The sequence below is a fragment of the Neofelis nebulosa genome, chromosome 5 (genome assembly GCF_028018385.1).
Source record: "Neofelis nebulosa isolate mNeoNeb1 chromosome 5, mNeoNeb1.pri, whole genome shotgun sequence".
NCBI lineage: Eukaryota > Metazoa > Chordata > Mammalia > Carnivora > Felidae > Neofelis > Neofelis nebulosa.
This window is the reverse complement of record NC_080786.1, coordinates 108491403-108508018: the sequence shown is the minus strand read 5'-3', so window position 1 is coordinate 108508018 and position 16616 is coordinate 108491403. Positions and strand designations below refer to the sequence as shown.

The following is a 16616-nucleotide window of genomic DNA, read 5'->3' as shown; positions in this document are numbered from 1 at the left end:
CGTTGGGCTCTCTGCTTTCAGCACGGGACCTGCTTCGGATCCTCTGTCTCCCCCTCTCTCTGCAACTCCCCTGCTCACTCTTCCTCTTTCAAAAATAAATAAAATTTAAATAAAATTTTAAATTAAAAAGTTTTTTAAAAGGAAGTGTCTGAAAGCAATTTGAAAGGTCTTCATTTTCTACTGTCCTAACTTCTAATTACTTTCCAACTCAGGTTCAATCTATGAAGCATCATTTCCAAATACCAGAACTACAGAAAATGAAGAACTGTATGATCTTCCAACTTGTAACATTAGAAAATTACGGGAATTTTCAGAGTCACCATTTGAAATACACATCCCGAAAACCATACGATTCTACTTCTCTAACACTTCACAGCAATTTAGGATTATATTTAAAATTAGTAATCAACTTTAGATCTTAGACCACATGAATGATGAAGTAATAGAGATATTTGGTTAATACCTTGGTTTTAACACAATGTGATCTTTTGCCAATTTATACAATCTTGAAAGGCTTTAGTTTCCTCAGTTACAAAAGGAAACCACAACATCTACTTCACAACAATGCTTAGTGTGTTGAAAAAAGGAAATGTAAGTAAAAACATAATGCAAATAGCCTTTATTAGTAAATCTATCGAAACTTCCTAACAATGACAAAAATATAAAGAATTAATTTTATTGAGAGAAAGGTTATACCTCAAGTATAAATCTTACTTCAAAGTGATAAAGGAGGGTTGCCTGGGTGGCTCAGTCAGTCAGTGACTCACTCTTGATTTTAGCCCAGGTCATGGTCTCACAGGTTTGTGGGATTAAACCTTGGGTCCAACTCTGTGCTGACAGTGAAGAGCCTGCTTAGGATTCTCTCCCTCTCTCTCTCTCTCTCTCTCTCTCTCTCTCTCTCTCAATAAATAAATAAATAAATAAATAAATAAATAAATAAATAAATAACAAAATGTGAAAACGGAAGTAACTATATTTGTTTCACTTATACCAACATTTCAGAAGAAAAAAATTGATGACCTATAGAGAACAGCAAACAGAATGTGTCTATTTAATTACATGATAATCAAACTAAATTAAGGACTTTTGGCCTTCACTTAGGATAAAGTCTAAGTAAAGTTTCATTCCCATTCACATTACAAAAATATACCAGATAATCTAAAAATTCACAATTTTCTCATAATCATCCCAAGACAGCTAAGGGCACAGGTCAAAACTCTAGGACAGCTAAATTCTGAAGGACAAAGTTCGAAGGCTCACAGTACAAGATTTAAAGACTTACTATAAAGCTATAGTGATAAGCGGTGTGATATTAGCAAAAGGACAGACAAAGATCAATGAAAAAGAATGGACTATTCATAAAAAAATTCTCAAACAAATACAGTGAACTGATTTTTCACAAATATTTAAAGCAATTCAATGAGAGAAAACAGTCTTTGACAAATGTTGTTGGAAGAATTTCATGTCCACATGCAATCAACAAACAAATCTCAATACACATCTCTCATGTAAAACTGAAGTCTTCTAGTAGAAAAGATATAAGAAAATCTGTGTCATTTCAGATTGGTGATAATTTGTTGCACACAATAGCAAATGCAAAATTGATGAAAGAAAAAAATATATGTATATATTAACTTTGTCAGAATTAATTTTTCTTCTTCATGAAAATTATTGTTTAGAGGGTACAAAGGCAAGTCACAGGCTGGTAGAAAACCTGCATGTTACATATCCAATGTTTTGTCCTAGAATATATTCTACTTTTTCCAGAATACATTTAAAAAGTACTTTAATAAGAAAATGAACAATCCCATGTTTAAAAAGTCAAAAGACTGGAACAGATTCTTTACACAAGAAAGAGTACAGATTGCAACTAAACATATTAAAATATTCTCAATATCATTAGTCATTATGGAAACGGAAATAAAAACCACAGTGAGCTATCATTCCATAACTGTTAAAATGACTAAAATCAAAACAAATCGGTGACAAGAAGTACTGCCAAGGATGTAGAATAGCCAGAACTTTCCTGCAATGAAAACTGGTATAACCACTTTGAAAAACAGGTTGGGAGTTTCTCAGAAAGTTAAACACTTGCCATATGAAGCAAAATCTGACTCACAGGAAGTTACCCAAACAAAATTTACATCTTTCAAAAACTGGCATACAAATGCTTATTGAGGCTTTAGTCATCATCGTCCCAAACTGGAAACCACCCACATGTCCCTAATTAAGGAAAAGATAAACTAAGGTACATCAATACAAAGAATTCCACTTAGAAATTAAAAAAAAAAAGTAGCAATCTATTGACCCGTGCAACAGTATGAATACAATTTAAATGAATTATGCTAAGTATCAGAAGCCGTTTTTTAAAGTTTAGATGCTGTAAGATTCCATTTGATGGCATTTTGCAAAGGCAAAACTGTAGGGATCAGTAGCTCCAGAGGCTGGGGATAGGATGAATGACTGAGTGTATGGTGGTATAGAGAATTTTGCAGTTGGTGGAACTATTGTGTATTTTGTTACAGTGGTAATCACAAACTCAAATTTGGTGATACTCTCAAAACTATACACTAAAAAGGGGTGGACTTTACCGTTATAAATTATGCCCTAATTAAAAAAACAAAAACTGAAAAAAGGGACAAAATATTTCTATATAAATAGTGGGTGGAATACATGAACTATTTCATTTATTTATAAAGTAAATAAAACTAGATCGGCCTGAGAGGCAATAAAACTATAGAAAGTGAATAATTTACTATTTTTATATAATAAAAACAATAATGACAGTCAACCCATAACTTAGTTTTGGAAAAAATAAAAAGAATGATATTTACAGAGGCACACCCAGTATAACATCACCTGATTGAGGTCTACTAAGAAAGTTTAACTCTACCTCTAAATATGAGTTATTCATGAATACAAGAAGTAGTTTTATTTACAGGCATAAAGGAGAAGGAAGATGCAGAAAAATGGAGAGGAAAAAAAAGTAAAGAGGGAAGAGATAAAATCGAACTATAAGGAAGCAGAGAAACAAGTGGAAGGACTTGAATGTCTCTAAGTAAATGGCACATTTTCAGAATATGAATAATAGAAATAATATTGAGTGAAAGAAAGCATAACTAATTACTGGCATGTTTCCTAAAAGTAGTGTGCCCAAATGTTAACAGTTACAGAAATGGGATGGTCCAGCATGGAATTCTATGAGAAGGCCTACCACAGAACCTATGTAAAAAATTGCAATTGTTTGTAACTTCTGCTCTTTAAGTCCAAATTCTGGGTACAATTCCTGCACATTCAAGTTTCATGTTGTTCACTAATAATTATTTCAAAATTATGGCCCACAAAAACAAAAATATATATATTACTGCCCATAATATTTCATCTTCATGATGTCTCAGGCACTCCTAAAGTTATTCAAGTCTTACAAGTGAATAAATAAAACCCTTTCCCCAAGGGAGAAGCAGCAAACACATCCTGTATTATTACATGAAAGATTCCCCTTTTTTCCATTTATATCTTTAAGAATCTAATACCTAAAAGAAACAAAAGTCATTATGCTTGATTCCTCCCATTTTATATGTCACCAATATAAATCGAGCCAGGACATCAACATTTGTGCTATCCATAACATCCATCAACATTTGTGCTATGTATTTCCCTGACAAAATATAAAGAGACTCTGTTTTAATCCATTTTTTAGTATATAAATAGTGACTCCTGGATCCTTTATGTTTATTACTCTGTAGCTTTACAGATTCCTGCTGTATCAGCTCTAAAATACCTTAAGAGATCACCTTCTCCTATTATTTCATTGGGGTGGAGAGAAGTGAAATTGAGAAATCAAATACTTTTTTCAAAATTCCATAGATACTCTGAAACAGGAGCAAAAGCTTATCATTACGGGCTTTCTCCCCAACTGTCAAAGTGTGTCCATTTTAATCAACACCTTTAGAGGCAATGAATGCTCCTATCCTTACGCTCTAACTGAAGAACTTAACCTACTGTTGGAAATGTGAGGCCAGATGGAAAGAGAAAGTGGTTAGAACAAGTTGGAGAAAATATTTTACCAATAAGTTCTTACATTATTTCTCAAATTCTAGGATGACTAAGGAATGAACCAGGGTGGGCCAGTATAATAAAATATTTGAGATGAAGTTTTAAAGGTACAGGGATTCTGTAGCAAGCTGGCTGGTGGATTCCGCAAGAAGTGAATTTGTGTATGTGTCCTTTCATAGGACCTAGAGTCAGTAATCATTTGTCCTTCTTCCCCCTACATCTTTATTAATTTTAATTTTTAATGTTTATTTATTTATTTTTTGAGATAGAGAGAGACAGAGTTTGACTGGGGAAGTGGCAGAGAGAGAGGGAGACACAGAATTCAAAGCAGGCTTCAGGCTCTGATCTGTCAGCACAGAGCCCGATGCAGGGCTTGAACTTTCGAACCTTGAGATCATGACGTGCACCGTAGGTGGAGGCTTAACCCACGGAGCCACCCAGGCACTCCTCCACCCCTCCATCTTTAAAACAGAATGAAAGAGCCTTGACATTACACGTGCAACCTGTAAGAGAGAGATGGTAGGCACCTGGCATTAATTATTTCCTGGAAACTAGATGGACTTTTTGCAGACTACCAGAGGAAAAAGCTTGTCGAGATAGCACATTGTCTAAGGGTATTAGTCCCTCTAGTGGACTGAGAAAAAAAATTCTTGAAACATTCAAATTGACCTTTTCCTAGTGACAAGTTTATAATGATATTGCCAAAGGAATTTAATTTTCATAGAATTCAATAATGTTCTTGATTTATACTTTTAAACTCATAGCTGGGCATTCAAAAGATTTATCTGGATCCTCGATTTCCTAAACTTTCTGCCTTGGAATTATAAACCATATTTCTAGACCCTACATTTTCTATCTTGGACTATTCTTGATGCCTCTCTTGGGAAAGTTATTAACTCCTCTCAGTCTTAAATTTCTAGTCTTTAATGTGAGCACGATTACACCTTCTACATATAGAATTGCTGTGAAGATGCAATGAATTTAATGAAATAAATGTATAAAGTTCTTAGCATAATGGCTGGCACATTGTGAAAAATGATGTAAGTAGAGCCATTTTTAAACAGAACCAGAAAAGCCATTTCAGAGGAACTGCCTTGCACATCCTGTTTTCTAAACTTTTAACTGGACCAAACCACCAACATTTCAGTAAATCAGCAAGAACAAGAAAATTCTGTTTTAAAAGACTGACAAAAGTGAACTTTTGGGGCGCCTGGGTGGCTCAGTCGGTTGAGTGACCAACTTTGGCTCAGGTCATGATCTCACGGGTCTGTGAGTTCGAGTCCCGCGTCGGGCTCTGTGCTGTCAGCTCAGAGCCTGGGGCCTGCTTCAGATTCTGTGTCTCCCTCTCTCTCTGCCCCTCCCCTGCTCATGCTCTGTCTCTCCCTCTCTCTCTCTCTCTCTCTCTCTCTCTGTCAAAAAAAAATAAACATTAAAAAAAATTAAAAAAAACAAAGTGAACTTTTACCTACTGACCACTAGCCTGACCAATCAATAAAGTACAAATTTAATTCTGTTTTTCAGCACCAATGAACTCTTCTTAAAACAGCTTATCTAATCTTTTCTTCCTCCCCCCCCATGAAAACCCTGAGTCCACCTCCTATAATCAACACATGAGATATCAGTTTCAACCTAAATTTCTGTACTCCAAAATGTAATAACTTGATCCCCCCAAAAACACTTTGCCACTTGAACTTGTTTCTTGGTTTGAAGTTGACAACATATTTCATACCTAATGCATTTTATCTATTGTTCATTGTCTTAGTTCTTTCTGGCATTCAGTCTCCAGCATAGTACCTAAAAGGTACTAAGTCACTGATATCATGTATACTGAGTAAATGGATATGTCTTTAAAATATTTCTCCCAACAAGCAAGCTTACACAATTTCTAAAAATAGCTCTTTTATATGGCAATATCTTTTTGTGATGAATCCTAAGCAAAAAAATGACCTGTTGGCGGTCCTTAAGAACAGGAACATTGTTTAAAAAGTATTTGCATTATAACAGTGTAGTAGTCTGATTAGACATCCCATTATGTAATTGCTTGTCGTGAAAAGAATTCCAACAGAGTTGAATTCTTTTCTCAAAAGGTAATAAACTCCACAGGAAAATGTACTGTAAATACATATCTATGTGTTCCATTTGCACACAATATTATGTGATGTGGTTTAAATATTATTATTTTTAGCCATTGCTTATTTGGAAATCACTAAATATCATTTTTATCATGTGACCTAAATGTTAATTTTTTAAGTTAGTTTTTGGGACCATCTCATTGTATGTTTGCTTTGGCTAACTGCTCAGCTGCCTTTTTATTGATTTTAAAAGCCTGTTTGACATTTGTCCATGCTTGGAGCTTTAGTTCTGTTAAAACATGCATTCACAATTTTATGTGCTTATCTGAATTTTACCATAAAATGAAAATCTATACCTTGATTTAATTTTATTATTTATGTTTTTGTAATTTAAGATTACTATATTTCCTTACAAGAAGAACGTTTGAACAAATTTTACAGGTAGTCAATCAACTCTTGTTCAAATTGGACACACATCAAATCTAGCATTATGGGAGTTTTATTTATTTGGAAGTGAACTTTTAACTATTAATACAAATGCCAAGATACTGTACAAAACATCCACAGAAACTTTTTTCATCTTTTTTTTTAATTGTTCACAAACGTTGCCTACATTATCCAACATAGAACAGAGAAATGGTACATCTTTTTCTTTCAATTTGCATACAGTGGAAAAACAAGAGTATACATATATATAATATATATATATATGTATATATATGTATATGTATATGTGTATATATTTACAAAGTTTAATGAATAGAAACTAGCAGGCTGACAGTTTGTAGGTGAGAAATTATCCTATAAAAATAATAAGAATCTATTTAGCATCAGTCACTTGCATAACCAAGTATTATTCTGATTAATAAAATTTGCTGCCATTAGGCTTCTGGCATATACTTATACCATTACTGAATTTGTAGTATTGTTTCCCACCTTTGTTCTCCTTCATAATTAGTAACATAGAAAACTGCTACAGAGCAGGGGTAAGTATTTGCAAAAGCAAACAAAAAAAATCCCCAGCTTATTATAACCATGACTGTATATGACAGAATTTCTTCCCAAGAAATGGTCTTTCAAATCATCAAGAAATCACCAGAATGGAATTTGCCAAGGTACTATGCCTATGTCCAAGAAGAGATCCATTTATTTATATCCAACAGAGGAGCTAAAAATCAAACTTAATATTTAGTTTGGGGTAGGTTGGGCAATCTAGCCATTTGAAAAATGACTTTAAAATAATGGCCACTAAAAACAGGTTCACTAAATTTATTTTAAAAATCATAAAACAAAAGAGTATTACATTCTGCACAAGGCTCTGGGTATATGCCAGGGACATGTGGATTATCATACTTTTCCTCTCTGTCCCACATCCCAAAATGTTATGGTGACCACAAAGCAAAGTTTTCACAATAATCATATGGGAAATAATTTTTTTCTTGTTTTTAGATTAAATCACCAACAATGAACAAAAACTAACACTCATTCACTCTGCTGATGTTTCAAAATTTCAATGTTAATTTTAACATGCCGTTCCCTGCCCATTTGTAAGGAACTAAAACATTACATCTGGTAAGCAGCAAAGATTTCACTACACCTCAAATGCAGAACACCTATGATCAGAGGAATGTTGGCTTTTTAAACAGAAGCAGATTAAAAACAAACAAAAAAACAAGATGCAAGACTCCTTCAGTTCTTCACTAGTCTTAGAAAAACTTTCCAGAATTCTGTTACAGTTTTCTGCAGCAAATATTATGCATTCTGTACCTGGTCCTGTGTTCCTGTAATGGTAATGATCAGATCTTCAGACCCTTCTAAAGGTTTGTCAATTTTTACTGAAGTTCCTGACTCATGACGGATTTGTTTAATCTGCTGACCACCTTTGCCAATAATAGATCCAGCCAAATCTTTGGGAATAGTTACTTGTGTAGTCCATCAAGATCACCATATGAGCCATGACCCCCTGCATAGGAATAATCATATCCAGAGCCATCCTGTCGTTCATAAGCCATCTGACATTTGAATGGGCTCCATGTATCTATTGGAGAGTCCCAAATTTCATGAAAACCAACCATGCCATATTAGTGGTCTCTGGGGCTTCTTCTGTCATAGCCCCTTAGATCTCCTCCTCTAGGTGGTGGTGGTGGAGGAAGATTCTGAGCCCTGCTACCACCCCAGCCACCTCATCTAGGAGGAGGTGGGGGACATCCTAGACAAAGGGTCATATCATGATAATCTCTTCTAGATGGAGGCATAGGATGCCCACCCCACCAGGAAGCACTGTGTCAAAACTGGCCCCACACGGGAAATCCCACAGGATGTCCATGGCAGTCATAAAACATCATCATAAAACCACCATAATTGTAAGTTTCATCATAAAAATTGGGATCATAAGTCTGTGCACATCCTTTGATGGGAGACTCCAAAGTAAGATCAAGGATGATCTTGATGCACTCGGCAACCCTATCAGGTTTTCCTCTAATAAGAATGACTCTATGAGGAATGAGGACAGCATTCCAGGAAAAACGTGAATATTGTCTGTATGTTCTCCTGAAGTTCTTTGATTTTATCACCTTTGACCCCAATAATTCCCCCCACAGACTCTGATGAATCAACAGTTCCAAATCGCAAAGTCACTTCCTTTATAGTGTGGGTAATTTAAGCATTCTACAGCATCAGATTCAGGTGGGAGCTGGATGGTTGCAGTGGGTGATGGCACCTGCAGGCCCTCTTCCAAGGTAGAGATGATTTTCTTCAGAATTTCTCCAATTGTTTCAATATCAGCACTGATACTCAATATGTTCTCTGAGTCACTGCTATCTGTGACTGAAACACTGACATTGTAGTCTGTACGGGGAGTAAGTGAGTGAGTGATTATTTATTTATTTATTTATTTATTTATTGGGGGGGGAGGGGGGAGAGAGAGAGAGAGAGAGAGAGAGAGAGAGAGAGAGAGAGAGAGAATCTTAAGCAGACTTCAGGCCCAGTGCAGTGCCTGACATGGGGCAAGATTCCATCATCAGGAGATCATGACCTGAGCCCAAATCAAGAGTCAGATGCTTACCCGACGGAGGCACTCAGGAGCCCATTGAGCCTTCTTAATATTCTTGTTTCCTTTTCCAATCACTGCTCCAGCATTCTTGCTCTGAAGCAGAATGCGTAATTCAACCATCTCCTCGGTATTTCTAGACTTTAATAGCTTGTTCCTCTTCCACATCTCCTGCAGGGGAGCCTGTGCTCATTTTCTGTCTAGCTGTGACTGGCTGAGTGCCGCAAGGCAGCACAGGGATGATGGCTTCACCAGGTATGGCAGCATGAGGATGTCAGTTGGTCCTGCCCAGAACACTTCAGTTCTGCTCCACAAGGATATATAAAACCTGACTGGTGTGTTCATTTAACACAAGATAATGGAAACTGAACAGCCAAAGGAAACCTTCCCCAATACCGTGATTTAATTTAAATAAGTCAAATTTTTTCATTCCTACAATCAGTTTCAGCAGATTTGTCTTTCGTTCAAATTTTAAGTTCTGACTTAATTGATTTTTGTAGTTGTTGTTTTCTATTCTTCAAATAAGAAATTGCATTGATGCGGGGCACCTGGGTGGCTCAGTCGGTTGAGCGTCTGACTTTGGCTCAGGTCATGATCCCCCAGTTTGTGGGGTTCGAGCCCCGCATCAGGCTCTGTGCTGACAGCTCACAGCCTGGAGCCTTATTCAGATTCTGTGTCTCCTCCTCCTCTCTCTGCCCCTCCCCTGCTCGTGCTCTGTCTCTCTCTGTCTCTTAATAATAATAAATAAACATTAAAAAAAATTTAAAACAAAGAAATTGCATTGATGGAACAATTCAGAACATTTATTTTTTTATTCCCTCATTTCCCTCTTTTAACTGATGTTATTAAATAATTACTCAAATTCTAACAAAAAATCCATAACATTTCCATTTAGTATTCCATTCAGAAATACTTAATTTCTAGCATGTATTTTATTAATTTTAACATAAAATACTTATCTATTTGGTATTACGGCCTTTAAAAAGGGACATGAGATCAAATTACATGATAGAAGTAACAATTCTAATTATCCACACTAACTATAGTCTAGGTACTTTTCAAAACACAGTATTAAATTAAAAAGCTATTTTAATTTAAGATATACAAAAAAATCTAAATTCTACCTGCTTGAGTTTAACAAATAACTTTTTTTAAAGGTTATATAGACAAAGAATCTCATTCCCTGCTGTCAATCCTTTCGTGTAAGAAAGTAAATAGACAAAAGGTAAAAATCTTATTGTTGCCATCCCAATTTGCTTCACAGAGTTCACTTATCTGGCATTAAGGGAGTTACACAAATTAAGCATGATTGTGGTATGTTAGTCTTATAATTAGTACTTTCTAAATCTATTCGCAAGAGGCAACCACCTAGTGTTCTTAGTCACATCTGATCTACAAAGCAAGAAATTTGCATGTGGTAAATGGCAGTACTTTTGAAAAAGCAGTTAATCATTAAAGGGGAAAAAGCCTCTTGGCATTTATTGTTCACAGCACAAGAGAAAGGTATTAATATGGCTGTAATTTTCAATTCCAAAAGAATTTTTTCACAGTTGAACATAGATTAGTACCCAAATTCCATTAAGAGTTTCTATAATTTTCTGCTAGAGACTGGAGCTGTTATTATACAAACTGATGAAAATTTTGTGCAGAAAATACAGGTCAGGTAACATTTTGAGGTACAAAGAGGCAATCAGTAATTTAAAACTACTGCTTTGTTATATTGCAGAAAAAGAAGAGTACTTTTATGCTGATACCTGGTTACTAAATGAAAAGTTCACTGCCAGGTTGCCTGTAGTTCTCTCTGCCTCTAGTTACCTAAGAAGAAATGGTCATCATGGATGACCTTACTCTTTGTGAGGAAGGGAAAGGCCATCATAGCAGCCTAGGCAGTAATCCCTGTGTCAATGCAGGAATCAAAACAAATTGAGAACTTGTCATCAGCCTAGCTATTACCCAAGAGTAACACCAAGAACATCAAACAATCTATATTAAAGCAGCTAAAGTAATTGTTGGCCCACTGACTTATAAAATTAAAGTGGTAAAGGACAGAAGCATGAAAATACACAGTGACTGGAAGGAGATGTAAACATTTCTGTAACAGTAAGTGATGTCTTGAGACAAAATTTAATCTGATTATTTTTCACTTTCCCAAATTTCAGAGTTTGGGTCATTTTCTATTATTTTGTTATTAGGTTCCCCCCACCCTTTTCTTTTTCTTTCCTTTTATTTTCCTGCCCTACCTCCTTCTTTTCTAACTTCTTCTTTATTTCCAATTCCTTTCCTCACTCAAATTTCTACATTTCTTGGGGCACCTGGGTGGCTCAGTTGGTTGAACGTCTGGCTCTTGGTTTTGGCTCAGGTCATGATCTCACGGTTTGTAGGTTCAAGCCCCACATCGGGATCCATGCTGATGGTGCAGAGCCTGCTTGGGATTCTCTCTCTCTCCCTCTCCTTCAGCCCCCCACCCCCAGAATAAATAAACTTAAAAAAAACGCTCTATATTCTTCACTAAGTAACATCAGTGGGTGGTTTTTAAGATATGCTACTTTGTGATTCTGACTTATTATAAAAATCAAGGACAGTTAAATAAATATTGACCCTAAGTGAATAATATATATATCAAACACAGGATGGACACGGAGAAAGAAAATGGTGAAGCAGATTTCTAAGCCACCTGGTTGTTAGAGACTCTAATGTTTCTTAAAAATAACTACCTAAATCAATGTGCCCTTCTTCCTCTAAAAAACTTTCCGTGAAAATGTTTCAAAATCTTATTCAAATGTAAGAAGTAACATAAATTCATGGTTTTGTCATTAATATTATTATTAATATGCCCCTTCTTTATAGCTAGATGTGTGTTTTTCTCTTTTAACCATGCTTCATTTACACATTTTTCTACACCATAATTTCAGCCAATTTGTAAATAAGGACAATAGAAAGTAGTGTATGTCTTCTTTCCTATTATCATTGCAACTATTCAAAAAAAAAAAAAGGAAGAAAGAAAACTACAAACTCAGAAAAAAATGAGTATTATAAAGAGCCCTGGGCTTAGGTGTAAAAGTGAAATGTTTAATGAGTTTTGTATTTTTGAACAAGATACTTGTTCTTTGCAACCTTTAATTTTATTTGTAAAATAGGGATGATAGCTAAGTCACACTGCTATTGTGTGGGTTACACATGATGACTTTTAAACTATTCTACACATATAGAATGAGCTGAATAAATAGCCACAAAATATTAACCTATCAATAATATTTTTCATTTTATAACTACATACAGACTTATAGCTATTCAATGTATTTTTTAGATAATTTCCCATGAACCTTTTGGTTATGTTATTGGATGGTTGATATCCAACAATTTCAAGTATATTTTCCAAGCACTGAATACACATTTACTTTCAAAGTCAGTTAGTAAATACAGATTTTTCAATATTATAAAGCACACACACACATACAATGTAAGTTTTGAAGAAAAGTATTACTCTATGTTTCTTAAAAATACATCAAGTCAAAGAGTGGTTAAACAAAATGTACTATAATAAAGGTAAGTTCAAGCTGGTTAAGAAATCTAGATATTTTTACATCATCAAAAGAAAAGTATGTTTGAATTTCTTTTTATAGTAGGAATTATCATCTTGTTTGTTATTTTTCTTTATACTACAGGCTGCCGTGCCTGGCACACATTGATTCTTTTTCTGTAGTGGCACCTCGTTTCACTATAAATAACTAATTTTCAAGAAGAAATATTTTTCTATAATATATTTGGATTATCTTTTTGAGTCTCTAAAATAATTTCAAATGGTTTACTGGCTAAAATGAAAATTGCATGCAAGTGTTTAACCTTTTAAAATCTGGATCTTATTGGAACTGAAAAATAAAAAGTGTAATAAATTACATAGAAATAGTAGAAAAGCTGGCATCTGTTCTTGAAACTAAGAAAGAATGGCAGTTTTTGATAGATACTTAAAAAAAACACAATAGTACCAATGTATTAAACTATCATCAGATTAAAGAAAGGGCTAAGCAGAATTTTAACTTACTATGATAAACAGAATGGATGTTTTTCTTTTTTTATTTTTTTAACGTTTATTTATTTTTGAGACAAAGAGAGACAGAGCATGAACGGGGGAGGGGCAGAGAGAGGGAGACACAGAATCTAAAACAGGCCTCAGGCTCCGAGCTGTCAGCACAGAGCCCGATGCGGGGCTCGAACTCACAGACCGCGAGATCATGACCTGAGCCGAAGTAGGCCGCCCAACCGACTGAGCCACCCAGGCACCCCCAGAATGGATGTTATATGGGGAGGTAAGCAAACAATATGATAGAAGAAACTCACTAACATTCTCAATTAGGGAAAAGCCATGGGTTGCATATAGGGAAGGCAGGTTTTACCACCTATGTTACCCCAGAGTGTCTTTCTTTCTTTCTTTCTTTCTTTCTTTCTTTCTTTCTTTCTTTCTTTCTTTCTTTCTTTCTTTCTTTCTTTCTTTCTTTCTTTCTTTCTTTCTTTCTTTCTTTCTTTCTTTCTTTCTTTCTTTCTTTCTTCCTTCCTTCCTTCCTTCCTTCCTTCCTTCCTTCCTTCCTTCCTATCTGGTATATTTTAACTAGTCACTTTTAAGTGCTCAATAGCCACAAGTGGTCTGTGGGTACTAAATTGGACAGCACAAGTATAAAGTGATGTTAGCAACAAGGCTCAACTCTGGGTGAGTCGTGGACTCTCTGGCGTGTTTTGAAAGAGAAAGAAAGAAAGAAAGAAAGAAAGAAAGAAAGAAAGAAAGAAAGAAAGAAAGAAAGAAAGGAAGGAAGGAAGGAAGGAAGGAAGGAAGGAAGGAAGGAAGGAAGGAAGGAAGGAAGGAAGGAAGAGAAAAAAGAAACAGTGTATAAATGAATTTAAGGTATTCCATTAATAATTTTTATAGGGATGGGGAACCTGGGCAGTTCAGTTGGTTAAGTGTCTGACTTTGATTCAGGTCATGATCTCACGGCCTGCGGGTTCGAGCCCCACATCAGGCTGTGTCCTGACAGCTCGCAGCCTGGAGCCCACTTCAGATTCTGTGTCTCCCTCTCTCTCTGCCCCTCCCCCACTCATTCTCTCTCTCTCTCTCTCTCTCTCTCTCTCTCTCTTTCTCTTTCTCTCAAAACTGAATAAACATTAAAAATTTTTTAAAGATTTTTATATGGATTACATTTTGAAATAATAACATTTTGGTTATATTAAGTTAGGGAAAATATATCATTAAAATAATTTCATTGGTTTCTTCTTACTTTTTTAAAAGTAACTACTGGACAACTTAAAATTACAGGGGTGGCTCTCTCAGTGTTCACATTATGCTCCTGCTGGGCAGTGCTTCTCTAAGAAAACAAAAAGACATAATGTCATGATTTTAATTAGCTTGTCACAGGAAAACAATGTCACGCAGAAAGCGGGAAGTGAGGACATGGTATCCAAGACAGTGTCAAAAACGTACTAATGATGCAGAAAACAAACAAGCATGGGATGCTGGCAAAGTAATATTGTTATATGTGAGTTTCAAACCTTACACGGGTGTTAAAGATTCAGGACAGAAAACAACAGAATTTCTGAGAGATTTAATCTCAATTTCTACTACTATATGAGTATATAACTCCCTATGTAAGTATGATAAAACAGCGTAATCATGAAACATATGAAAATATACAGTGATTAAAAAGAGGAAAATATGGGGAAGGACCAAATCAAATGTCCTCTTATGAAATAAAATCCCTGCATTAAGTAATAAGGAGATTCAGTAGAACTCTGCATCTTATAGCTAGAAAATTCAGAGGCAAAGACAAGAAATCGACCAGGATAGATTGTAACAAGACAAAAATATTAAAAACTAGTATGCTAAGTACAATTGGAGGCAGGGATGAATTTATCAAGGAGCTAATAACACCTCAGCTTCAAGGATCCTCTATTGCCAAGGTTCTTTTCTAGGCTTTGAGAAATGTTTTGTAATTTTGTATTTGTGTCTTTATACTCACTTATATGTTAATTCCTTTCCTTAAAGCAGATCTCCAATTGTATAAATTTCAGGTTCCATAAAGTCTGTATCAGCTCCTGGTACCTTAAGGAACTGATAGTACACTGCAATAACTCATCCATATTCACTCACAAATAGTCACAAAACACCTGATTTGTGCCTGGCATTCTTGGCAAAGGTGGTGATCCTGTATATTGCTGGCCTTGCCCTAATGAAGCATACTTTCCATTTACATAAAGTAGATGATAGACATGTTATGATTGGTTAATATAGACCTAAAACAGTGAAAAAAAGTATTATAAAGAATTTATCCACCCAATATATAGGCTTATTTCTTCTAATTGGTTGTCAAGATATAACCCATGAATAAGTTCACCACTCAGTTTCTCAGAGTAGACCAGATGATAATCTGAAAAATGAATACCCTTAGTGATTTTCATCCTGTATATATAACTGCAAATACACATATGTATACACACATATACATACTCATAAAGTATGCGTTTTATTATGGGGTTATGGATATATATTTGTTTCTTCATTGGACTTTGCTATGTTTTCAATTTCTGGAATAAATAGGTATTGCATTAAAAACAAATAATATAAATATTATTAAAACCCTGAGTTTTCCTTATAACAATTTTTGGTTTCTTTTTCATTCTCAAAATCTCAACTGTGGAAGTATTGTAAATTTGTTAGTATTGCTTGCATTTGCATCTGTACCTAGGCAGAATTTCATAGATCATATCACAGTTTAGAAATTGCTAGAATTCAACAGTGATCTTCACATACACTAACAATTTCCTGGCTAACTGGGAACCATAGATACTGAGGAGATAGGAAGGTGTTGCTTCTCATTTTTTGTTTCACTTGACTCTACTTGACTCTATAAATGGCTTCCTGCCACACTTGTTGATCAAACTTTCTTTGTATTCACCTGAGGAAGGTAACATTATTTACTGTAGGAATGGGACTTTTACAGAAAATGAATGAAAAAAATATAACTACAAATGTAGATGAGATGATGCACAAAAGCCGATGAGTAGGTAAGCACATACTTTGAATATGCTCATGTTATTAACTAAGTAGAATGAAAAAAAGAGGTAGATTATTGACAGACTGAAGAAGCGATAAACACTTGCTTAATAACAGGTACCATGAAGCAATGGACAAATGCAAACATTGTTATACAATGAGTGATGGTAACAAAAGCAAACAACGCTTTGGGAACCATTTACATTCATTCTTTAGAATCAATGAATGAAGAAAACTGATATAAAAGTAACAATCAATTGAACTTGTGTTTGTTTGATTAAAAATGGTTTTGGCACACTGACAGTGAACCACATTTTCAGGTATTTGTCTAATTTGAATGAAATTATTGCCATATCCAGAGCTCAGAGTCAATAAATTACGAATAGATACTATGTGCTGC

General features: G+C 35.0%; 1 pseudogene; it reads right to left on the bottom strand.

Annotated features, from left to right (window-relative positions):
- Positions 1-7817: 7817 nt before the first annotated feature.
- On the bottom strand, positions 7818-9345 carry LOC131513172 (heterogeneous nuclear ribonucleoprotein K-like; annotated as a pseudogene).
- Positions 9346-16616: the final 7271 nt, after the last annotated feature.